Source organism: Tyto alba, unplaced genomic scaffold (genome assembly GCF_018691265.1).
Source record: "Tyto alba isolate M040663 unplaced genomic scaffold, T.alba_DEE_v4.0 Super-Scaffold_7, whole genome shotgun sequence".
In the NCBI taxonomy this organism is placed as follows: Eukaryota; Metazoa; Chordata; class Aves; order Strigiformes; family Tytonidae; genus Tyto; species Tyto alba.
In genome coordinates this window covers 16,086,758-16,112,049 of record NW_024881328.1, presented here as the reverse complement: position 1 = coordinate 16,112,049, position 25,292 = coordinate 16,086,758, and positions in this window count along the sequence as shown.

Here is a 25,292-nt window from a genome sequence, read left to right as displayed (position 1 = left end):
CCATGGCCAAATCTTGCTATTTTTGTTATAAAGTTTCCATATATTATGTCTTTCTCCATCACTGTAGTTCATGATCCAACCGTAGATCCCTGCCATGTTAATGCATCTCCCATCTTTCACAAGGAAAGTATTTATTTAACTGAAAATTAAGTATTGTTATCTTTCCTGGTGATGCAATCTTCACTCTCATACTTTAAAAAAAAAAAAAACAAAACCTGAGAAGTAGATATTCTGAAGCATGATTTGAAGATCTGTATGGCTGAGGTTTCCTCCATCTAAAGGAAACCTCCCTCTTCTCTCACCCAAGATCCATGTAGCACCTGGGAGGTAGTGCTCTTAGAGCACATTGTATTTTATTATAAAGATATAATACTGCACTGCACCATACCTATACAAAGGGCTTCCTTGTACCATTATTCACACTTGATGATTCCTCCTCTCTTTTAACATACTTTCAGCTTTTTGCTTTTAAGCAATATGATTAAACATATAATATTATAAGACAAAATTCTAATAGGAAAATAAAGGTTGTATAGACAACCTGGGACTAATTTATTCCATTAATTAGAGAGATATTTTATACAGTTATTAAAACTAAGTAGACATGCAAGTTATTCTATCACTTAATAAATTACCATAAAGTCTATTTTAAATCTAGGGTTTTTCAATTCCTCAAAGATGATGAATATTCTGATATCAATGACTTAATCCTTTAATAACTTCTACACAGCAAACTTCACTTTGGCATAAACACAAACAGTAATAGACTTAATAGAAAGTGTTTTATTATGTCAATTAAATTTGACTTTGAAGACCAGACAGTCAACTGATATGAGGTGGTGTATACACTTTTAGGATACTATATAAGATTAAACTTATGATGATGTAAATGGAGTCCAAGGAGAAACATTTTTATCTTTCTAAAGGCAGGCTGATATATGATTATTTCCATGAACACTTCCTAAATTTAGTTTAAGAATTTTCATTCAGGACCTCTGTTTTGACAGAAAAGAACATTGCAAGGTACATTGGTTAGATACTTTTTCTCAAATTATTTTCTATTAAAAATAAAATTTTCATGATGTCTTTTAAAAAAATCTCTGTTATCATGATATTTTTCAGAAAGATAATTTATTTCATTTCCACATAAATTACTTATTTTGATCTGTAAATCAGAAAAATATATTTCATTCTGTTCTATGCAGCAGCTTCCTTTAATAGTTTTATATACAGTAATAGAGGGCTTTGACTATTGCAGTCATTAAATGTCTATTACTGTATCATGTCTTGAAATTGTATGTCAGTAATATATAAGTTATGAAATAAAAGGAAAAGTAATTCTACACAGGAGATATTTTTAAATTAATTCCTTTTTGAATGTCACATTTTAGCAGACAGCTTTTATCAAACCACAATTTTCCTCAGATTCCTGAGATGTTTGCTTTCTTGACAATTTGTCATGAAAACAAAACTTTGAAACGTTGAGGTTTTCAGAAGGCGGGGGGGGTTGTTGTTTTGGTTTTTAATCATCTGAGCTTTCTTCAAAGCTGTGTAATCTCACAAATCCTGTTCGGTGGTCAGTGTGAAAAAAGCACATAAAGGTCAAATGCAGTGGTTTATGCTGTTTAAATCTTGCATGTAGGTAATAGGATGGTTTCTGTTTCTCATGAGAATTCTCCTTATTCATTTTATGCTCAAGGAGCAAGTCTGGTTAGCACAGAGATTGTCTTTATCCAGCCTAGAGAGGCAATGAATAAGTGGGACTTTTCAGGTCCTCCTGAGATCAGGTTTTCTCAGCACCCTCCCTCTTCTGGATGGCCACAAGCACCAGCCTAATCTCTGCTAACTGACTCTGAGATTTGAGCATCTGGCTCAGAAGGAGTTGAAAAAAGTCTTTAATATTTTACTGAAAGATAAATAAATGAACATGTGACTCAGCAACACTGCCTGGTGTTAAATGTTGGCCCAGCTATTTAGTAAATCAAAGTACTTCAATGCTTGTCATCTTATTAGTGTCAGCTGATTGCTTTCTTGATTCAAAACCCATGACCATTCAATCAGGCAAGCTAGGACTGCAGCAACAATTGGATTTAAACCCAGATGATGCACACTAGACATTACTTTCATGCTGCATGCTTTATAGCAATATCAAGATAGCAGTAGTGGTAGTTAATACACATGCTTCTCAAAGTCCTGAAATACATTTTAATAATCAATAATATTTTAAAATTTTCACACAGTATTTTTTGTGATAACATCATCATCTTTTTTCCTCACTTGTCAAACTGAGTTGTCCTTATATGATTTATGAATGTGGCATCATATTTAAGATGTATAAATATTTATAAATATTTTTATATAGTATTTTGTCTTGTGCTAGTTTAATAAGGAAAACTGATTCTGACTAAACATGAGCTCTTCAGAGAAAATGACACATTGAAAAAATTAGATTCAGCAACTGGTATCAACTGTATCATTTTTAATATTTCACTGGACTAATATTATCTGTAAAATAGTAAGGACTTGTCTGTGAAATAGTACTGAAGACAGGTCTTTGAAATCAAGTAGACCTGTTAATTTTAAAGTGGATTATTAACCTGAATTAAGACTGTGAATAATACAATCAAAAAGGACTTGAGCCATTTTAAGTTGGTTTAACATAATTCACTTTAGACGTCAACAGAATTAAATTGAGTTGAATTTGGATTTTTTTTTTTTTTTTTTTTTTTTTTTTTAATCTGGATGGACCTGTAGAGACCAGGTCTTCAATGACAGTGACTGACTTGATGCAAATTTGAGCAAAGCAAATAGAAAAAAAAATGCAGAGGAGGTGGTTTAACCTGTCCTGCCCCTGGTATAACTTGGGGTCCTCCTGTGTCCTCCCTGTCTGCTGTTCCCAGGATGGAGCTGCTTGTCCACATTGGTGTGGTATCACCTTCCACTGTGGCACCAGCTACAGAAAACACGCAGAGGGAGGTGACCTTTCTGGCAAAACCGTAAAGCTTTCTCTTTGCTGTGTGCTTGGATGACAACTGTATACCTAACTCTTCCGATAAATTGTGAGAGCAGCAGATTTAGGTACTTACTCTAATTCACTTAATAAATCAGTGAAACAAGCTTTCTAAAACATGAGCTTCCTGCTCTAAAAACAGGTTGAACACTGGCTGAGTAGTTAAACAAAGATGCTGCTTATGAAAGGGGAGATGGGAACAAAATGTGTGTGACTGGGGAAGATGTCAAGTGGGGTCTGAGTCTGCTATAAGGGTGATGGATAAGGGACAGAGACAGATAAGAAACAGCAGAGCTGTGAATGTTCTTTCTGGCCAGGATAAGTAGCTGGGGAGTTGTGTATTGAGGGCAGCCAGAGGAGATTCAGTGATAGGAGTGCTGAGTGATATAGAGCTGCACCACCAACAACACTGAAAAGGCGGTAGAAATTTCACAGGATTTCAGAGCTAAAGCCAAAAGATTTTTGAACATTTTTTTCCTTAGGAAGGAGAATTTTTCAAGTCTCTGTGTGTCTGTGTATATATATATGTGTGTGTATATATATCCCCATATGTTTTCTTCTGGAAATTTGATCTCAAATAGGAACATCATAGCTCAAGTTTTCTTTTTTCCATTTTTGTATTTCCTCTCAGCTTTCTTTCCCCACTTATTTTCTGCAGGAAGAATCAGGGAGGAGGAACATACTGAGACTATGAGGGGTGAAAGGAGTCCTTCTTTTCTTCCCAACACAATTTTTTTAAAGTTAAAAAAATGCTAGTAGTGTTGGAGTCTGATATTTATTCTGGGAGAGAAAGCCTACAAACTAATAGAAACAGCAGGAAATTAGTTCCAGTCCAATTCAATTAAAAATGGAGAAAGAAGTAAGTCACAATGACAGAGATTTAGCTATTGGAAGAAACTACCAGAGAAAATTACAGATTTTGCAGATTTGGAGTCTGCGGACAAGGTTTGTTAACAGGGTTTTTGATTATCTGTTCTATAAACCTTTATTGTTTTAAAGTAATTGAATGTCGTGTTGTTCTGAAAGTAGAAAGTTTTGGAAAAGAACCTGCTAGGTGCAATCAGAACCACCCCTGGCAGTAGGAGGCAAGTGGTCAGGCAGCAAACACGAATCCTGTTCTTCTTGTAGCCCCTTCATTACCAATACAGTCATACCCCATCCTCCACCCATAAATTTCTTGGACAGAAAAGTAAATAGGTGGAGGCAGGTGAGGGTAGATGCAGGATGGGGGTAGAGTAGTGAAAGGCTGGGCTGCCTGCAGGGCAGGAGGGATTTGGGGGGCAAGAGTCAGTGTGTGCATACCTGCAGAAACTGAGTAGAGAAACGGAGCCTGGTAGTAATACAGGAGGCTTGGAGTATTGTGTGGCATGTGCTGAAATTTCATTTTCAGTTGTCTTGGGTTTTTTTGTTCCTTAGCAAAGCTAGCAACCTTCCTTCAAGTAAAGACTGGATGTCTCTTAGTAAAAGATGAGTTTTTAGTGAAACATCAGGTTCCTATTTTTCCTTTTGACTCAGTGTATCAGTAAAAGTTAACGTTCTCTGGCATGTTAGAGGGGAAGGAAAACTTGATGAACTAATGATCCCTCCTGGCCTCAAATCCATGTATCTATCATTGGCTTGATTTATCAAGATTAAATGTTTGTTTGTCTTCCTCTTCTCTTGCACAGCAAGGGGAATATTTGTTGTGTTCAGGCTGCTGAGGAAAAAGTGATGCAGAACTGCAACCTTAATTATCTTTTAATTTCCTTTATCTCAGCCTTTCTGGACCAGCATCTTACTATTATTACAATTAATACTGTTCTGTGTAAAAGATGCATAGCTGCAACTAGAATTCAGGAAACTGTAACAGCAAAAGCTTGCCAAATGATTAATGCACGTGTGGCATTTAGTCTGGCACATTTTTATAACCTGTCTAAGTGGCACTGACACTGGTGGATAGCAAGCTCTCAAAGAGTCATAGAAGATGATTATAGAAAGGGTCACCATTGGTTACAATGATGGAAGTAACTGATTAATGACTTGCAGCAGTAGGGAAAGACCAGAGATTAAAGTTGGCAAGGCAGTCAGCCTGTGCTGATGGAAGACAGATGGTTTCAGAAGAGGAGATTATTTTTGTAACCTGAAGAAATACATGAGTGAATATGTGCAATAGCAAAACCAGATAAAATTAAGTTTTCAGTGTTATTGAATGGTCTGTATTACCACTATGGATCTAATGAAAGATCAATGAAGATAATGCAAACAAATGTTTTTTATTTAAGAAATTACACTTTCTGAAAGTTCAGCTGGTATTCTGTATGAATCAAATGCTCACTTGGTAGAAATAAATATAGTTCAGTGTGATAGTATTAGCACATAACATTGCAGAATCAATATCTGAAACTTCAAGACTTCTTATGCATTGATATGCTGTTTTGTTACCCTTCAGTTGAAATCAGCATCCACTCTGAAATAGGGGCTGCTCTCTGCAGAAACTGTACAGCATGAATAACATTGTACCAAAGCATCAGGTATTTAGCTTGTGATTTTATCACCAAAGACTTCAATATTCACATACTTACTTAGCACCTACTGTAAGCAAGTAAACTTCCTTCTGCTTGTTGATCATTTAAGAAAGATCAGGTTTTGTCTTCATGCCAGTAAATGTTATGTGCTTCCCTGGCTAAGACCAAAAAGAGATTTCCAAAAACTTCCCTGCCCTGAAGAGTTTCTCATCTATTATGAATAACAACTTTCTTAAACTAGTCATGTTTATTATTTCCATTATATCTATCTGGAAATATATGATTATAGAGAGAAAATGGGCAAATACTGCTCTGCTTTCAGGTTGCTTACAGTAGTCTATTATTGCTACAAATTTAGAGGAGGTGGTTGTTAAGCTACATTCATCTTTGAAAAGGTAGGTTTTGTGCATTTCAGTAGAAGTGCTACAATGAAATTATTGCTTTTTTTAGGAAAGTAATGTGTCAGGGACAATCATGTCAATTATCATACAGTCTTTAGTCTCAATATCAAAAAAAATTATTGAAAAAGTGATGAAACTCAAGCACCACAGGAGTCCTTTGGCTCCCCTAGGTCTGATTTTAGCCATGATAAATTATTGACCATGTGCTAGACTTGCCCTCTGGTAACGGCAGAAGATGAAAGTCAAGACTATGATTTCCCCTTGTGCCTTCAATCTTTCACGGTGATACCAAAGCTCTCTATGTCACTGGGATATGTAAACCAGTTCCATTTTTTTCTGTGAATCCTGAAATCCCTAGCAGCACATTTAGTTAGGAAACAAAGATCATCATGATTAAAAAGTTTTCTGGAATTCAAAATGAGCATGACTTCAGATGTATAATTTTTTTTCTTTCTCTTTTCTGAAATATTGCCACTTGCTCTGTGAAATCATTATTACTTCGCTGTGCCTAAGGAGTTTGATATATCAGACCGTAATATTAACTCTGGTCATCTCCTGCTGAATGTGTACATGCTTAATATCTGTTTGTAACCTGTGGTATTTGAATAAGGGTTATTCGGTTTTGCATATGACCTAAGAATTTATTGCTTTTTCGAATGCCTTTCACTCATATAGACAGAAATAGTTAACTAATAAAACTTATGTTGGCATTTTAATAACAGAGGTCTTTAGAGGAGGAAAAATCAAAATATAGGCCTAATTGTGAAAGCAGTGACAACTCTAAGACTAAATCCAAGAGTTTACATCTGAAGGATGTTATCAAACCATCTGTTTTGTATATGGTCCAAAGACTGGATTGCATACCAATACATTATTTTTTTTCCATTTATCGGATCCCATCTACCATCTTGACAGCAAAACTGTGGCTAAGTGGGTTAAAAGATGGGAGAATAACTACAAGTATGAAAACTTTTATTTTTCTCCAAGTGATAGACCCAAAATTACAGTAGGTGCACACCTATGACTGATCTTCTTTTGAGGATCAAGAAAAGGAGGCATTGCAGGAGAGAATGGTGAACATAATATATTTTTTCAGTGTTAAATTGTGTGTATTTAGTTGATCCAGAGAAGTTGAAGAAGAATTACATTGCCCCATGCTAAAAGAAGCAGTTGCATTCTGCTGCTGAAAATGCACTGATATGCCTGTTCTTTGGAGCAAAACCAGGGATTTACTTTTAGCACTCTTTATGAAATTGGTTCACATATGTTCCATAATTCCCTAGGTTTTTAGCAAATAAATCCCAGAAAGATACATATCTAGTCTAAGCAGTGCAAGTTCTGCAGCCCTCAGGGATGTTGCAGACCATGGTGGACATTGGCTTGGGCACATTGAATGAAGTGCACAGTCTGTCCACTACTCTGTAATGCATAATTCATTAGGTGAGAAACAGGCAGGAGGATTTTGGTACAGAGGAAGAAAGTGGTGAGATCAAGATTTGGGTTTTACTGCAGGGGTTAGAAAAAGGGATCTCTGAGATTCATTATCATCATTCTCTGTTTTCCACTTTGGAGCTTCATCCATGATACGGATTTCCATTTCTCCAAAGTACCTGGAAACCTAGAAGTGCATCATCTGCCACCAATACTTCTGTTGTATGTTAACACTTCTCCAAGTACATGCAAATTGTGTATAAGTCTGACAATTCATGAGAGTGTAGGATATTGCCTTCATGTGAACTCTTCTGTTGATTTACATAGGTGTAATCAATCTGATATTTCCCAAAGTCACTGGCATTATTGTGTTTATGTGTGTAAATTGTATTTCTATCTGGGAAATTCAGTGAAGACATCACTTCTGAAGAAGAGAGCATTTCACAGTTCATCTAGTCCTAACCTTTGTAAGAGTACTCAGGCTCTAATAAACACCTTGTCCAAAACCCAAAATCTTAATCTATAGATGACAGTTCCAGCATGCCATAAATCACAAAAGCAATGAAGCCACTAGTTTATGATGGAAAGGATCTTACATGATCTGCTAGGAGAAAGGATTTCCTGTAGGTATCTGCATGGAATTTTTACTTCAGATAGGCATAATGTCTTTGATCCAATTCTAAGTTCCTCCTCATGGGTGATTTTATAGGGCTTCTCCAAATTAAATATTAAATAAATGTTCAAATGAGACATCAAAGGAGGTGATTTCATTAAAAAGAATCCTAAGGCATTAGATGCTTGAAGTACAGATTATAATGTATGTCAGAACTTGCAGATTTTTACTTGTAGAGGTTCTTGACTTGCCCTGAGGTCTGGGATGGGCTGTATATACTATCCCACTTTAGGTCATTTCATGGTAGTAGCTACTTCATTAACAGGTTTTGTCCTAAAGCTACTGAGAATCTTTCAGATTCCTTTCCTTCTTGTCTCTCAGACTAGGGAATGATACATAGGTTGATTTGTTTGTTTTTTGATGTTTTGGTTAGCTGGTTGGTTGTTGTTTTAAAAGCCACCTCACACATCAAGCAATTGCTTTTTATCTAAATAAGAATAATGTCAAAAAAAAATGGATAAAAATGGCTCTAGAACACTTATGGAGATATCTTTGAAACTTTGTCTCCTTTATGCTCTTCTTTTTCATTTGAATGATTTACAAGATAGTACTGTATAATATATAACAAAGAAAATAATGTTATTCTGATTAGAATAGCAGGCAGAGATGAAAGGCAATATCTGTCCTACCAAGTTACCAAATTGAAAGAATGTGGCCAGTCTAACCTGTCTTGATTACTTTTCTAATGATATCAGTTGATGTCTGAAAGATCATCATAGTCATTGATGATAGTGCCTATTGTTGAAAATTTCAACAAGTAGAATTTACAATCATTCAGACAGAGATAAGACCAGCCATCACCGTAATCTTTATATATATGTTTTTAGCTGTTACAAACTCAAGATTGTTGGTCCTTTGCCAGCCAATATATTAGCACCAAGTTTATGCATTAGGTATTGGTAGTGAAATAATTCAAACTTGAAATGTATAGATCTTCCAAGAGGAAGTTTGTTACTTATTTATGTAACTAACCATTGTAATTTTTCTTTATTGTTGGAAAGAGCATAATCTCCATAAATAACAGAGGTAAAGTTCTAGGCTTGTAATTAGTCAGCTGTTATTTAAAGGAATTGAAAAGTGTTTGTTTCAAATTCAAACCCAAAAAAAGTATCAATGTCTAACAAAGCTTCAAGATTTCCTTCAGAGCAAGACTTATTGACTTTATTTAATACAGTAATTTCTGTAAAACTCTTTACACAACTGAACTTAAAAGAGCACAATGAATTTGTCAATGAGTTGCAATATTCTCAAAGGCCCGTTTCTCTTCTGACAGTGAGTCTATCAGTGCGTAACTACAGCAACCTTAAAATAACATCGTTGACATGGATTAAGTGCTAATTTGAACTTCTATTTTATTAAGAAATATCTCTGGCATATGAGGGAAATTTGAATAAGTATTTTCAGTTTAATATAGGCAGACTCATACAGCTGGGATGTTAGCTGAGTCCAGAACAAAGCATTTGCAGATAGCTTATCACATCAGAATCACTTCTCGTGATTAAATCAGATATGATCAACGTAACTTTTTCTTTTTTTTTTTTTTTTTTTTTTTTTTTTTTTTTAATGAATGTAACAGAAGAAACTGTAAGCGGAGTTTCTATGGAAGTGTTATTTTCCTCCTTGCTAAACTAAATATTTAAGTATGGCCTCGGAAGATAATTTTCTGTATGGAGCAACTGCTGCATCTTTCTTATCAGTGGTATTCATTCAAATTAAAAGAAACAACTCTTTTTTTGAAGCAGCCAGAGACAGAAACAGTCATAATCAGCCAGTTGAGTGTCTCACCTTGACACTATGCTTTTCTTCCTTTGGGTTCTCTCTCTGCCTGTGGCTCACTGTTCTACCAGAGCTTTAGCTAATGTTCCTGAGAGCTAACTGGTGATAGTTGCCCCAAAGCTGTCTGAGATTGAGCATATTTATCAGGCACAACTTTGACCCTCAGCAGAATGACTGAAGTAAACTCTATTTTTGCCACAACTTTGCCACAGCTCTGGTCAGATATGTTTTGCCTCTAATTGTTGCTTTAGATCTCAGGAATTGTGTCTCAGAAACATAGGAAACATGTTTTTGTGGGGAGAGGGGGACATGTGCTATGCATCTAGTGGGGAAAGGAAAAAAAAAAAGACAATTATTTTATCCATGATGTTCCTGATATAACTTATTTTTAAAGCATATTGCTGGAAATTTAGACTTTTTGTCTCCACGTTAATAACATTCAGGACAAAATGCAGATGCTTAATTAATTACCATGGAATAATTTATGTGGGGGGGAACCTGCAGTGCTTGTGTTATTCACCTTGCTTCTGCTGAAAGCAGGTCCAACTAGGTCAGGCTGGTCAGGCCTTTGACCTTTTGAGTTTTGAATATCTCAAAGAACAGTCTTCAAACTGTGTTTAATGACAGACATTGGTTTTGATTCCCCCTGGCCTTTTGCCTCCTGCAACTCTTATTGCCTATGCAAATGTGACTATGAAATGCTTCAGGGCTGAAAGGCATTTTGTACATGTGCTTTGCAGAGGCATAAAAAACTGCATTTAATCAAATCCTCACATCTTCCCTCAGTCTTATGGTTTAGACACACCTACAACATTTGACCACTGCAAGATCCTCAGGGGAAGCATGGACTAAGGAGTTCTTGTATTCATCTTGAAAAACTCCTCTTTTTTTTCTGAAATTCTTCTCTGAGGAGTTGGTGGTGGTGGCCTCTTGGCCTGAAAATATCTTCCACTTCCATTTTAAGACCTATAATCTTTCTTCTAAGAAGCCCAGCTGTAAGGTATCTGCTTTCTCTGATAAAGGATCTGCCATTTATTTCATTACACTGCTTCCTTATCCTGAAGGTTTCTAATCATCCTGGTGATGTCAATGTAAATTCCCTCTGAAAGTCTCAAATTCTAGAGATCTGTGGTAAGCAGAGACAAAATGAAATAGAGATCACATTAAAACAGGGTATATTGTGCCATGGTTGAGGCTTATCAGAATACATTTTTGCAATTTTTAGACCAATACTGTAAAACAGTTAATCCATTGGGAAGATGTTTCTTTTCTCTTTGTTGCTAGTAAGAATTACAGGTGCTAAGCACCTTCCAGGATGAAATCTTTACAAAATTGCCTCTCTGTTTGCTCTTATCATAAGTCACCCTTGTTAAATCTAAAAGAAATCTTTTGTTTTATTTGCTTTATGAATATAAAAAGTCATGATGGTTGATTTCAGGGATGTCTGTATAGTGCAACAGTATTTGCACTTAGATTTAAATTAAGATATATAAAAATAAAAATCATCATCTAAAAAAAACATACTGAGAAAATCTAGTCTCACCTTTTGAATGACAAATACTTTGCTCATGTTTCCTTTTCTGAACTAGAATTAACATTTCACATGTTATATCAGAAGATATGATTCAGTAGCAGCACGGTTTCTCCTCTGTCAGATATGTGCATGAATCTTTTCCTTGGCTCTCGCTGCTGATCTGTATGTGGTGTGTGTTCTAAAGCAGTGGACTGTGAGGGACAGAGAGGATCCTGTCGCCTGGTCCCTGCAGAGCCACTTCCCTCCTGCTGCTCCTGTCTGCTTCTCCACACCCCTTCCCAAAACTGGTTTGTTTATGTTTAGGGGTGGAGTAGGTTCTTGTACTTTCCTATAAGTTAATATTTCCCAGTTTCACCTACAATGCTGATCCTCAAAGGAATGTCAGGGAGGCGGAATGTGCATTTTGGAGCAATTGGAGCTGGAGGGGAAATCCAAGCTTCCAGAGGAAGAAGAGGACAACATTTATTGTCTAGCTTTCATTTGTTTCACTTGATTATATGCATCCAAGTGAGAAGGAAAGTTGGACACAGTCTGAATACATCCTGCTGAGAGAACCCTGGAGATTTGAAGATCCAGATTTCCTCTTCTATCTGGAACTGGAAGTCTACCCCCTCCAACTGCACCACTGCTGTAAGAGATTTGCTCAGTTTAGCCCTAGAAGGGAAAGCACTTCTGACTGCTCCCACTGTCAGAACAGCCTTATGTTCCCAGGTTGTCTCTCTTCCATGTACTCAGACATGCTTGACCTTACTTAGTAAACATAATATGGCAGAAGTCATAAGGATAATGTTTCAAGCTGAAAAATGAATATGTGCAGTACCTCATTCTGTCATTTTTTATTATCTCAAATGTCAGGTCAGTCTTCATTAGATATAAGAACAAATGCATTCTTTCTTCCCTCTCTTAGTAACAATTTCTCCTAGGCCCTCTTTGTTCTGCATTTCTCTCTTTCCTCACCTCACATTTCTCAGCAGCTTTCAGCCCAGTTAGTGCAGTGATATCACCCCATTTTACGTAGTTTAGCAGGACAAATGCATGATCCACAATTCCCGGCTTCCTTGTGCTTAAACATGTGTCTGTATTGCAGCAAAGACTCTAGAAGTTCTATGATATTATTTCTATTCCATACTTTATTGGTATCTCCAGTCTCCTAAACATTTTGGGATGCATAAAGCGATTTACAAATGCAATTAGAGATAAAACATGTACAATGAAATGAAGACATCATAAAACATTCAAGAAGATCTTAATGGCCTAGTGACTGGAGGCACGGGATGACAGTCGGAGCTTGTTTCTTCTCCAAAAAGTATCCTGGGCAGATTGCTACACAACCATTTAATTGAAGATTAATATTTCTATGCTGAAATGCTGAATTTAAGTTCAGGACATCAGGTGCTTACTTTCCAGCTCTACTGAGAATTAAGAATATGACATTGCACAAATCCCTTGATTTTCTCTCTTCCTTACCTCTCATTTGAACAATGGGAAAAACACATTTTTTTTTTTTTTTTTTGAAAGCCTCTGTATTTAGACCAAGATTCATTTGGCATAAAGTTTGTTCTTTTTATATAAGTTTTTTTTTTTTTACCTACAAAAATGGGAAGATGTGTGTAGCTGAAGTCACCAAGTGAAGTTCTATATCTGATGGAGTAAGGACAGCTCAGGAAAAACGCAAGAGATGTTCTTTGTTAATAAGGTCTTTTACAAGGCCCTGGGATGATGACAATGACTTTTCCTGCTGTCTACTTGGTCACATCATAGATTTGAGGCTTGAAGGTATGTTGTTATGTAATAAATTGGGGAGTAAGAAATGTTCTTATTGTCTACATTTACATAAGGATATCTTATTTTGTCAGCTCCTCATAAGAGATTTCTGTTTCTCTTACATATGCAGAAAACCCCCAGAAAGAGAGAGAAATTTATCCTGCTGTCCTTCCTGGCATCTGCCTTCTGCAAGCCTCTCCATCCCTCTTCTGCCACTGAACTGGTAGCCTGTCCAATTAAATGCAGGAGATGACTATATTCTTGTTACATGCTGGTTAAACCTCAGTTTCCAAAATAAGAGTATAGTTTTCCCAGGCCTCAGTGTAAAAGAATCTTGCCCTAATAAGTGGATTTAGTGAAATTCCTTACCTGAACAATATGACCAAACTAATATAAAATTTTAGTTCTCTCTAGTTAGTTGTTATTTCGTATTTATTCTGAATGTTTGGAGAATCCAAGGCAAACATTCTCAATATTACAGCATACTGCTGGTTACCATTTGGGTAGAGGAAATTCTTCTGATTTCCTAGTGGGAAATACTGACTTGACTCCTTTGATAGAGTTGAATAGTTAGAATCATGCCCCTCAGTTAATGTCTGCAATTCATTTTTCTCATGCTACGCTGTTCAAGAAAACAGAGCAGCAGAGGAAGAAAAAAAAAAATAGCCTGATCAATAAAAACTCTTTCTTCATGTTAAAATGTTTTTGAGAAGCAAGGATGTTAGTTATTTTCTTATCCTTACTCTTTCTGCAGTCCAGTCCAATTAGATATCTTAAAATGGATTATATCCATAATGGTAAATGGAGGAGTTTGTATTGATTTACTGAAATCACACTATAATGACATAATTAGTATACTTATGAATTTTCTCTACTGTGAATGAAAAAAAAAAAAAAAAAGAAAGAAACACTAGAAGAAAAATTCCTGCTTACTCAGTGAATATTTAAAGCAAAAACAAAATCTAGGGGCTACTTCCACATAACATTGTGATAGATGCCTTAAAAATGTTCACTTTCGCATTCGCCATGGTTACTGATTCAGTTTTCCATTGTGCGTCCTTATTCCACTTGTAGAGTTCTTTGACCCTCATCCAAGAAAGCACTTACATATTTACTGAACATTTGTGGTTGTTGCTTTTTTAACACCCAGTTCTCACATTCTGTTCAGGTTATTAGACTACCTCCTCTATTACAGCATGCTTCTAATGCATCTCCTGGCATGTTCTGTTTTGCTGGATCAAAATATTCGTCTAGTTTTACAGTAAGATCTAGCAATTGCTATAGGGTCTAGCATCCCAAAGAACTGAGAACCAGGCACAGACGTTGACACTGAAATTCTGGAAGTAGTGCAACTGTTCACTTTCTTTTCTTGTAAATTTTCACTTTATTTTCAGCTAATTGTTAGTAATGTGAATCCCAAATCGTGAGCTATTAATAGGTGACAGAAAAGAGGAATGCTTAAAAAAAAATGAAAAAAAAAGATTGTGAGAGAGAGAGAAGGGAACAAAATACTGCTTGATCAATTGGGCAAATTGAATTAATAAGTCAAACTTTTATTTTAAAGTCTTGAAAATGAGTCTTCAGAGTATCCCTTTTACCTTTTTCATTTATTAAGATAATGCTTACCTGGGAGGTGATAAAGATAACCCTGAAGTTTTTGGAATGAAAAACTGAAGTTTAAGCAAGCCCTGAGGATATGCCTTATTAAAATGTATTCTTGAACATTATGTTCTTATTCTGAGCAATAGGTGGCGATATTTTAACCCTTGTCATCATAGACTTATAATACAATTTTCTAGCTAAAAAAACTCAGTGGAAACCATAGAACAAAGATACAATCAATCTCCATATGTAAATTCTGACAATTTTTATTTTTTTACTAATAAACATGTTTAAGAAGTCTGAGAATATATCTCTTCTGTTTATGGCACTGATTGTCATTAACTGATTTAGGTGATTAATCTGAGCTCTAAAATATACAAGAAAATTCACCCAGCTCAGAGTTCAGGTATGCTGAGAAATTAAAACACTTCATGGTCAGTAGTTGGAATTAAGACACTAATGTCTATTAATCAACCAGTTACAATCAAATTGTACACAAAACATAATCTCACTATATTCCTGCATTAATTATTGAAATCCTGTCTTCTTCATAGGTCTGAGTTAAGGAGGATCAATTCTATCAAGTACAGAAAACTAAAAGCAATCCACATATAGATGAGTTTATAAGGAAAAACATGTTTTAGAGATGAGAACCTCTGGAGAATTCATTCTTCTCCTTTTGCATGAAAAGACCTCAGACTTGTATTCTTTCTTGATGTCCACAGTGTTGCCTACTGTTTCATAAAGATAATTGATGTTGTATGCTGCATACCCCTGGATATCCTTATGGTGTGGTTTTCAGCACTATTAAACATCTGGAGCAGTACCTACTGTTTGTAAATCATGGGGCTTTTTGCCTAAGGATGCCAGTAATTAATTGCTGCTCCCTAAAGGACAGTATCAGAAGGTCAGCACTTTTCAGGTGGAATAAAACCAAAATGAAGGTATTTGGAAAAGCAGAGGGAAGGCTCTACTCAGACTGCTGCTGGAGGGTTTTGGAGGTACCATCCAATTAAATTGACCAGGGTAACCAGGATTGAAGAGGAACCCTCTCTGGGTTGAATTATTTTTCACCCCTCTCTGTATTCTGTCCTTGCACTTTAATATCACAAAAAAAAAGACAACTCTGAGATTTGACTCTCTTCTCCTGAGCAAAATATGCATCATGATCAAACTCCTGATTCCAGTATGACCATAGTCTTCATGGGGGTGAACAATCTGGCCCACTGTTACCCTATTTCAGAAGTACCTGACATCCTTAACCTATAGCCTGCCTCTGGGCAAGAGGATGCACCCAGTGTGAGGTGTATCTCAGTATATGTTCAGAGTGAGGACTCTTACAACGTTCAATATGACTTAGAAATGTTATCACAAGTATAATGATTTGGAAGGGGGAATTGTTTGGGTGTTTTTGGATTGTCATTGACCTGTGTAAAAATGTTACCATCTGCCACTAGTATAAAAGAGCTGAGGACATGAAGATGGCTCTTGTTTCTCTGCTCTTAATCTGCATAAAGAAATGAGGCTTGACCTAAAAAGAGTGACTATCACTTCCACAAGTTTCAGAAAGAAAACTATGTGTTTAAAGCAAACCCCTGTGGTTCATGGTTGTGGACACATATTGGGTTTGCGTGGCAAGGTTCTGGTAGTGGGAGAGCTTCTGTGAGAGGCTGTTAGAAGATTCCCTTGTGTCTGACAGAGCCAATGCCTGTTGACTCCAGGACAGACCCATCACTGACCAAGGCTGAGCCTATCAGTGATGGTACTAGTGTCTCTGTGATAATTAAGAAGGGAAAAAGTTGCTGGGCCATGGCAATTGCAGCCAGAGAGATGAGGGAAAATATGTGAGAGAAACAGCCCTGCAGACACCCAGATCAGTGAAGAAGGAGGGGGAGGAAGTGGTCCAAGTGCTGGAGCAGAGATTCCCTTGCAGGCCCTGGTGAAGACCATGGTGGGGCAGGCTGTGCCCCTGCAGCCCTGGGAAGTCCATGGTGGAGCAGATCTCCACCTGCAGCCCATGGGGGACCCCATGCTGGAGCAGGTGCCTGCACCTGAAGGAAACTGTGATCCTGTGGGAAACCTACACTGAACCAGGCTCCTGGCAGGACCTGTGACCCCGTGGAGAGACGAGCCCATGATGGAGCAGGTTTGCTGGCAGGTTTTGTGACTCCATGGGGGACCCACATTGGAGCAATCTATTCCTGAGGGACTGAACCTCTTGGAAGGGACACATGCTGGAGCAGTTAATGAAGAACTGTAGCCCATGGGAAGGACTTATGTAGAAGATGTTCTTGGGGGAATGTGTCCTGTGGCAGGAACCCCATTCTGGAGCAGGGTAAGAGTGTGAGGAGTCCTCACCATGAGGAGGAAGGGGTGGCAGAGACAACGTGTGATGAACTGACTACAATACCCATTCCTCAGAGGAGGTAGAGAAAATAGGGAATGAAGTTGTGCCTGGGAAGAAGGGAGGCATGGGGGGAAGGTGTTTTAAGATTTATTTTTATTTTATCATTATCCTACTCTAATTTGATTGGCAATCAATTAAATTAATGTTGTTTTTTTTTTTCCCCAAGTCAAGTCTGTTTTGCATGTGACAGTAATTGGTGAGTGATCTCTCCCTGTCCTTATCTCGACCTGTGAGCCTTTCATTATATTTTCCCTCCCCATGTCCATCTGAGGAGAGGAGTGATAGAGCGTCCAGCCAGGGTCAGCCCACCACAAGACTGGAGGCCAAAGAGAGATAGACTGGAATTTGAGACTGGTGTCTCAGCATGGTCAGAGAGTGGTGGGAACAGAAGAGAAAACTGCAGGGGGTGCGTGGGGTGAAAGAGCCACATGGAGAGGGATGTTGAGGATCAGGGGAAGGTAATGTGCTGCAAAGACCTGTAAAAGAAGAGACAAAGGACAAAATATAATAAGTAGTACTTGTCACTAGAGACTTAAGGTTGGATTTTGATCCTTTACAGGGCTGGGGAGACATGGGACAGGTTTTAGGTAGTTTTTCTCTAAAGCTTCAAATCCCAAAAAATAAATTTGACTCCTTTTTGCCTCTTCTCAGAGGTGTAAGGCTGAAGTCACTACTAAATTTGAAAGCAAGAAGCTCTGAAGAAAGAGGTTCTGACTCCTGATTTTTATAGGCACGTGGCTGGCAACACAGTGTTTCCAAAGACCTCATGGGGAGGCGATGTTCCTGAGATACCATTCAGCCCAGTTGGTGGCTTCTAGAATTTTGTACTGGTCTCACAAAGTTTCTGAGTTGTTGATGTCTCTCTACTATGAACCTTGAAACCTTATGAGATTTGCTTATAACGAGAGTAATTTCTTTGCTGTTGTGCACAATTGTTAGGCAGCATACTGAGAAGTGTTTTAATAAAGACATCACTTTAAAGTAAGCTACTACCATCTGTTCTGCCCTCTAATTACAAATAGGGAAAAAAAGGGAGAGAGAATAATTTGCAATTGCATCACAGAGACAGCAAGGATAAAAATGTGACATAAAGATATGCAAGTCTCCAAATATGGCCTGCATCACTTATGTTGCTTTTATGATTCATATACAAATGGAAGATGAAACTGTCCCTTGTGAGAGGAAAAGTTCCCTATGATAGTGATTTGTTTTCAGGTATCAGAAACTTAATCTGAAATGGCATGACTGTAACAATATATACCAGTGCCTTCTCTTTTGGTGTCAGTTACTTAGTCCTGGAGAAAACTATAGATGTGAGTTGTGTGTGTTTGAGACAAAATAGAAGATATGTTTAAAAGGATGATCTGGTAGGGAGTGGATTGAGACTCAGAATAATTGAGTTCAATTCCAGTTTCCATTCATTTCAACCAAAATAAACAATTGGGTGTCTAATCTCAAGTGTAACTCTAGATTTGATGTTCTATGAGGCTTACATAGCACTTGCGTAGTACTCGTAAAACAGGAATAACAGCCTCATATTGCATAGCAGTGTTGCCAGGATTCAGTCAATTCAGTGTTTGTGAGACATGAAGTCTCTTGCCTGACAGGAAACATATACGATGCACTGAGATAGGAGGGCTTTGATTTGATTCCCTGCAGCCTTTTCTGCCATGCTTATTGCACCACTATGTGCTACCTTCTCTGTAGTATTTATACCTTTGCAACAAATATGGAGTAGGTTGGCACTGAAAGATGCTTCACAATCCCTCTGTGGCAGTGAAACCACATATTGTTGTTCCCAAAGGTGCTGCCCAGTGAGGTTTATACTGCTGCAGTGGAAACTGCAAAATCTCCAGTGGTTGTAATGTTAATGACAATCATCAGGCATGGGAGGAGCGGCCAAGCAAGGAAACAATAGTTGCTTGAAGACACTTTCTTCACCTGGATTATCTCAGAGGCAGTGAGCCTCTCTCTCAGCAGCTATATTGCTGCTTCTCCTTGGCAATTATGCACTGCCTTGGGCTGGGGAAATGCTGACCTCCCGAAGCAAATTCCTGCAGGTCCCACAACATGTTTATGCATTTACTTAATCAAATTATTAGAGGATTTATCTGAAAGCATCTGAGCACATTGCACAAACTGAGCAAGAACTAATTCCCATTTGATGCAGGAAAACAAACTCACAGGTATGTGGCAAAAAGGAAACTTGGGTGATAGTTAATGAATCCTTCCAGTCAGGGAGGATCAGTTGGTATCTGATCAGTGTGGACCATCAATTCATTGAATATTCATGGATCTTGTCTTAAATATCCATTGGTGATTAAGTGGTATGAAACATGGTGTTCAAAGGGAGGAGAAACAGGCATATAGCTCTTCCTGTTTTCCCATTTCTCCAGTTTGAGCCTGAAGATCTGGGAATGTATGTCTTGTTTCTTAGCTGTGAATAGATCCATTACATCCTTTCCAAAATATTGTCAATGTAAAATGGAGCAGAATTCTCTCTTTCCCTCTTCTGTTCTCCCTCAAACAGTGAAAGTGAACAAAACAAGTTGTTCCAAGACAGTGCCATTCACCAGTGTGCAACTGTAATCAAAGTATTTGCCACAGTGTTGACTCCACCAAAATCACTAAAATGTTTTTTAATAAAAAAAAAAAAAAGAATAAAACCCAGACCTGCTCTAACCAGCAATAGTTTCTTCAATCATATGGTGCAAAGGGATTTTAGACATGGTGAATGCTCTTGCATTCTTTTTTCAGTTAATGTCTCAGGCTCAGAACGGATTGCAAGCCTGGATTTAATCATGTCTCTAAAACTAGTTGAATCCTTAGGCATTACAGGAATGCAAATTACTATTAAGTTTGAATCCCAGACATAAAGCTCAGAGCTGTGTGCTCTTTCGATGCATTTCTCTATATGTAGCTGTTGCAGATAAAAGATGGTTCATAAAACCTTCTCAGCCAGCACACAAATATATATCTTTCAGCTTTTCCTTTAAGTATGAAAAAAAAACAAACTTCAGGCCCAACCTTCCCAAAATACACTTACCAGGAAGCACTGGAAAGCTACCTACATTCATAAATATGATTTCAGTTTTTGATGACTAAAAGGCCATCCTAGGACAGGGGTGCCCAGGAGACAGTGTGAACCAGGGCAGGTGGCATCCTTCACATTCCCACAGAATATAAGAAAAGACACTTGCATGTTTATGAACCCTCTTCCTCCTCTGTTAGACCATTGCTGCTTGGAGAAAATCAGTGGGCATGGTTTATCTCAGAGGTTAGTGTAAATCTGAAGTACCACAGAGTGGATGAGGTTGGAAAGGAGCTCTGGAGAACATCTAGTCCGACACCCATACTTAGCTAGACCAAACTCTCTAGCTTTACTTTCAGTGGAAGTGCTCAGAATTTTGGCATGCATCGGGATTAAGGAAAGGACAGGAATGGTTTTTTAGCACTTCTGGGACTCCCCAGCAACAGATGTGCTCTAATTCTGCCTTGTAGCTTCCCTGAAACAATGTGCTGTCTCTCAGAAGGGAATGCCTAGTCTGATTATTAATGTCATTTTTGTAAAGAAAGTTCTTGACAGAACTGTGTGAGAAATATTCCTTTACATAGATGAGAAACCTTCTCAGTCATTTAATCCCCCCGAATGGAGATTACAAGGTCAACCTTCTTTAAATAGAAGATGAAACAAGTATTGAAAATATATGTAAATGTTAAATTATATTTCTATTTCTGTGTTGTTATATTTTTCTGTACTCAGCAGACTGTAGTAAAGAAATCACCTTGGATTTAATTTCTGGTTCTCTGTAAATATAGAAATTAGACTGTGAGACAAATACCTCCAGGAGCCTCTGTTCTACAGATACTTTATGTCTAATCTGAAATATTTTCCTATATCTGCCACTCTCTGATAAACGAGGGAGAGACTTTATTTCTTTCTGCGTAACAAAAAACTTTGATGTTCAATAATAGTACTAATTCTGTAAAACTGCTTCAACTGTCTAGTATTAGCAGCTTTATTAGTTTTAAGTAGTACATTAAATATAATGGAAAAACACTTTTTAAAATGCTCAAGAATCACACTTTTTGGATTAATTGTTTGGATCTATAAAGTATGTTGAAGAATTTAGGTTCCACACTTGACAGGACAACATTATTGTTATTGTTGTTATTGCTGCTCTTTGTCAATATACTTGCAGAATCATAAGAATTATTTCCAATAAAATATTTCAAGATTACTTTGTGTATTCTTGAGTTCGTTCAAAAAATACCTGGAATTTGAGGTGGCCTGTGGTGATAAAAATATTTCTATTCCTTTACTAAGGAATTGAACTCCTGGATATTTTATTTTGATGCATATTTGTTGCTGAACATAGTATCAGAGAAAAATTATTTCAAGGACAAAAGCTAAATAATTTTTATTATTGTTGAATAAGCATAAATGTTAATATAATCAATATGTTTGCTTGTGGGTTGGGTATTCAAATTGAGATTATTAGTTTGAAAATTGTTGCAGGGAAGAAGGGCACCTTATTACTTAACAGAGCAGATGCATATGTGTATTCAAAGTCAATATATTTTCACTAGGGAGAGAGAAATAACATTTCATTTATTATTTATTTTTCTATTAGCTCTGTGTACTAGCTCATTTTGTATAAACTAGACTGTCTTCTAGTTCTTTGCACAACAGTAAAATAATCTCAAATACCATCTTCATTATGTCTTCACTTTCTATGCTGCTTTAAGGCTCTGGAAAGACACACAGACCCTATAAACAGAGAGTTTATATGAAATATTTTTGTAAATATAAATTTCTGTGCCTTATGCAGTCACTTTTGATTCTTCCATGTGGGGTTTGAATCATTTGATGTCATGAGTTTGTGCTTGCTTTCCTCATTATACAGCAGTCATAAATATGAAAAGAAGGTAGAAGATGGAGGGAGGAAGAAGGAAAATGGAGAAGAGAAAACAGGAAAACTTTAGATGTATGAAAGAGTATACTCTAGGGATCAGGCATATTTGTAAGAGTAGCAAAATTAGTTTTTTTCTCAAATATTTCTGCCAATACTTAATGGAAAATAATAGCAGTTTAAAGAATATTATTACAATTAAGATAAAGTTAAATAGGAAGTGTTTTAAGAAAAGATCCTGACTTTTCAAAAAGGAAACCTCTTTTCCAACTCTACAGAGCTTGACAAATAGAAGGTTGTTAATATTTGTGTTTCAGCTTTTCTTAGTATTTTTCTAACCCTCGGAATTTTACACAAATAATTACTTTCTCAATGTGGAAAGGCTAAGGTTTTCTGTTCAGTTGTTTCACTTGTAATGAGAAAAAAATCAGACTGTTGAAGCAAGGAAAGAACCTTAACTGATGGATATTGCCCAGTCTGACCAACTGCATAGCACAGCTTCAATATTTCATTGAGGCCGGGGAAGGAATGAAATGTGGCGATCCTACTCCCAGGTGCTCTGACACCTGAATTATTACCCTAAAAAGTGGTGTTCCCGATACTATTCCTTCTCCTCCTCTGCTTGTTCAGTTCAGGAAGAATGGAATAATTTTGTTCTCAGATCCCACGTCCTTTTTAATTAAGGGTTCTGCACTCTCAAGAAAGATCCATGATTACTAATCACAGATGGAAAGGGGCATTCAGGCTTTGTACCGTGGGCAAAGCTCAACATTTAGAGAACTTATTCTGGGGAAAATCATCCACGTCCCTCTCCCAGATTTCTAACTCCTATGCATCTGTGAGCATCACCACAAATCAGGCCCTAGGGTACTTTCATGGGCCAATCCCTCTGTTTAGACACAGCATTTTTTCATAAAGCCAAGAGCCTTTTTCTCAGAGCTGACATCTCAACATGATAATGAGAACCTCTTCTATTTCATCTGAGAAAGTCCAACAAGTAACTGAAACATCAAACAAACAGGAGAAGCTTTCATGTTTGGAAAACTGACTGTTCTTCTAACACACTTCTTCACTGTTTTTTATTCTAGGGAAAAAAAGAAGCATTTGTCTTCACAAGAGGGTTAATTATATAAATTAAACACTTTCCATTCTAAGATACAGGATTAATGAAATTAAATCTTGGGACCTCTTAAATTCTGATCCAAGGGGAAATAAAACCAAATACATCATAGGCCAACTGGCTGAATGTGCTCAGTAAAGGAGGGAAAGAGAGAAAATTTGACCATGCACAGAAGTTTGAACAGAGTTGTTTAAACAAAAACAACAACAACAACAAAAAAAAGCCAAAACAAAAAAAACCCAGAAAAAAATAAATTGTTGACTACTGAACATTCATATTGCCAGGGTGCTCCCAAAGCAGAATGCAGCTATTATTTGGAGTGGAAACAGTTTGTGAAGAGTTGACAGGCTGAATTGATTTAAGGGGCTCAGAATGCAACAATAATTTAGCAAAAGAAAAGTATAAGGATTGGTAAAGGTTTTCTTAAGTCTTGGACAAAAAACAACACAATCTCTTTCTTGAGGTATGGTAAATGCTTTTTCTCAAACTAATTTTCAGTGTTGCAGGGAAGAGGGATACAGAGTTCAGTATCAGGCATCCTGTGTACAAACATGTCCATTACATCCTTTGTTCCCATTTGAAGGCTGCATAGTGACAATCACTTGAGGCAGTGTTTATTTGGATCTTTCCTCCTAGGTGAGGAAGGGATGAACAAGGATATTTCTATTAGAGAAAACGATGACCATAGCAAAGTTATTCTGAGGAAAAAAAAAAAAAAAAAAAAACAACAACCTGCAGATTCATCCTGGGTCCTATTGGATCTGCCTTAAAAACCCATAAAGAAATCCTCATTCAAATTCATGACTGCTTTACATAGCTTCAGTTGTGAAATTATACGTGTACCTGAACCTCCGCTGTCATTTAAAAAAAGATAGCTTGTGAGTATTACGCTTGTGGAGATGTGCTAGGAAACATGAATCCTAAACCAGGCAGGGGATATAAAAAGAATGTTAAAAATATTTTATATCTTTTGAGGTCTAACTGATGCTTTTCAAGTCCTCATGTTACATTTCATGAGGGCCTGATTCTGCTGGTGTGCATTAAACTTGCTGTGATGGGATCAGAGCAGAGCATGCATCCACCTACCTGACTGAAATCCAGGGGTATTTAGGCTGAGAAATTTTTTGATCTGTTCAGTGGTTTGGGACTACTCTGCCATGATCTGTAAAAGCTGCCAGTGTCAGTGGCTGTGCTGACGGAAAAGATTTATGCAAGTGGGTAACTCTTGTGACCAAGGGAGCTCACAAACTGTAGCTGCGAGAAGATTAAATTCCTCCAGGATCAGGAGTGTTCTGGAGTTTAACTTTCAATTGGAGGACTTTGCAGTAGTTGCTCCCTTTTTGGATCCATGGCAAGATCTCCAATATGAAATCAAGTAACATATTTCATTTAGGAGTCTTTGGATGCTGACTCTTGAAATTTTTTAATTCCCATTATTCTTTCCCTCTATTTTAGGAGTGGCTTAAGTAAATTGGGTGTTTCTTCCACTTCTTCCTATTTTTTTTATTCTTTTTTTTAGGAGAAAGGAATAGAATAATGAAAACAGGTGAATTGTTTAGTATGCTTAATTACATAGTCTACCTAGTGACTAAACCAAGAACACTTTTCAATATGTGATTTTTATTTTTTTTTTGGCTAAGTTTGTCTGGTAACACTACACTTACCAATTTTTTACCATAAAAAAGCCTTTTTTACATTCTGAAGCCTATCTTTAAGCCTCTTGGGATCACTGGAACAAAACCAGGAGTCAACATCCTCTCCCTTCCCACAGAGATGGATCCAGTGCCTCTGTGTCCTCTGAGAGGAGGTCAGGATAAGTGTCTCCAGCTGGCTTAATGCTGCAGAGGATGTTTTGCCCTCTGTTATGATTGGCAGCACATTTCAGCCTGGTTTATATGAACAAAGCCAACAAGCGAGGAGCAATAGGGCACAGATCCTCTGAGGCTTCAAAGCCAAGATTTTCCCACTTAAATGTCAGTTGACTACTGTTTGTCAGCAGCATGGAAAGCACTGACAGAAGGAAATTGAGTCTTTTCTGCTTTAATTCCCACATGGCAGTGTGTAGTGCATGGTGCCCCACTGGGAAATGAAGCATGCCTGGGAAGAACAAGGCAAGGTGAGGCTGTTGCCTCGCAAGCATCCCATGAATGGACACTG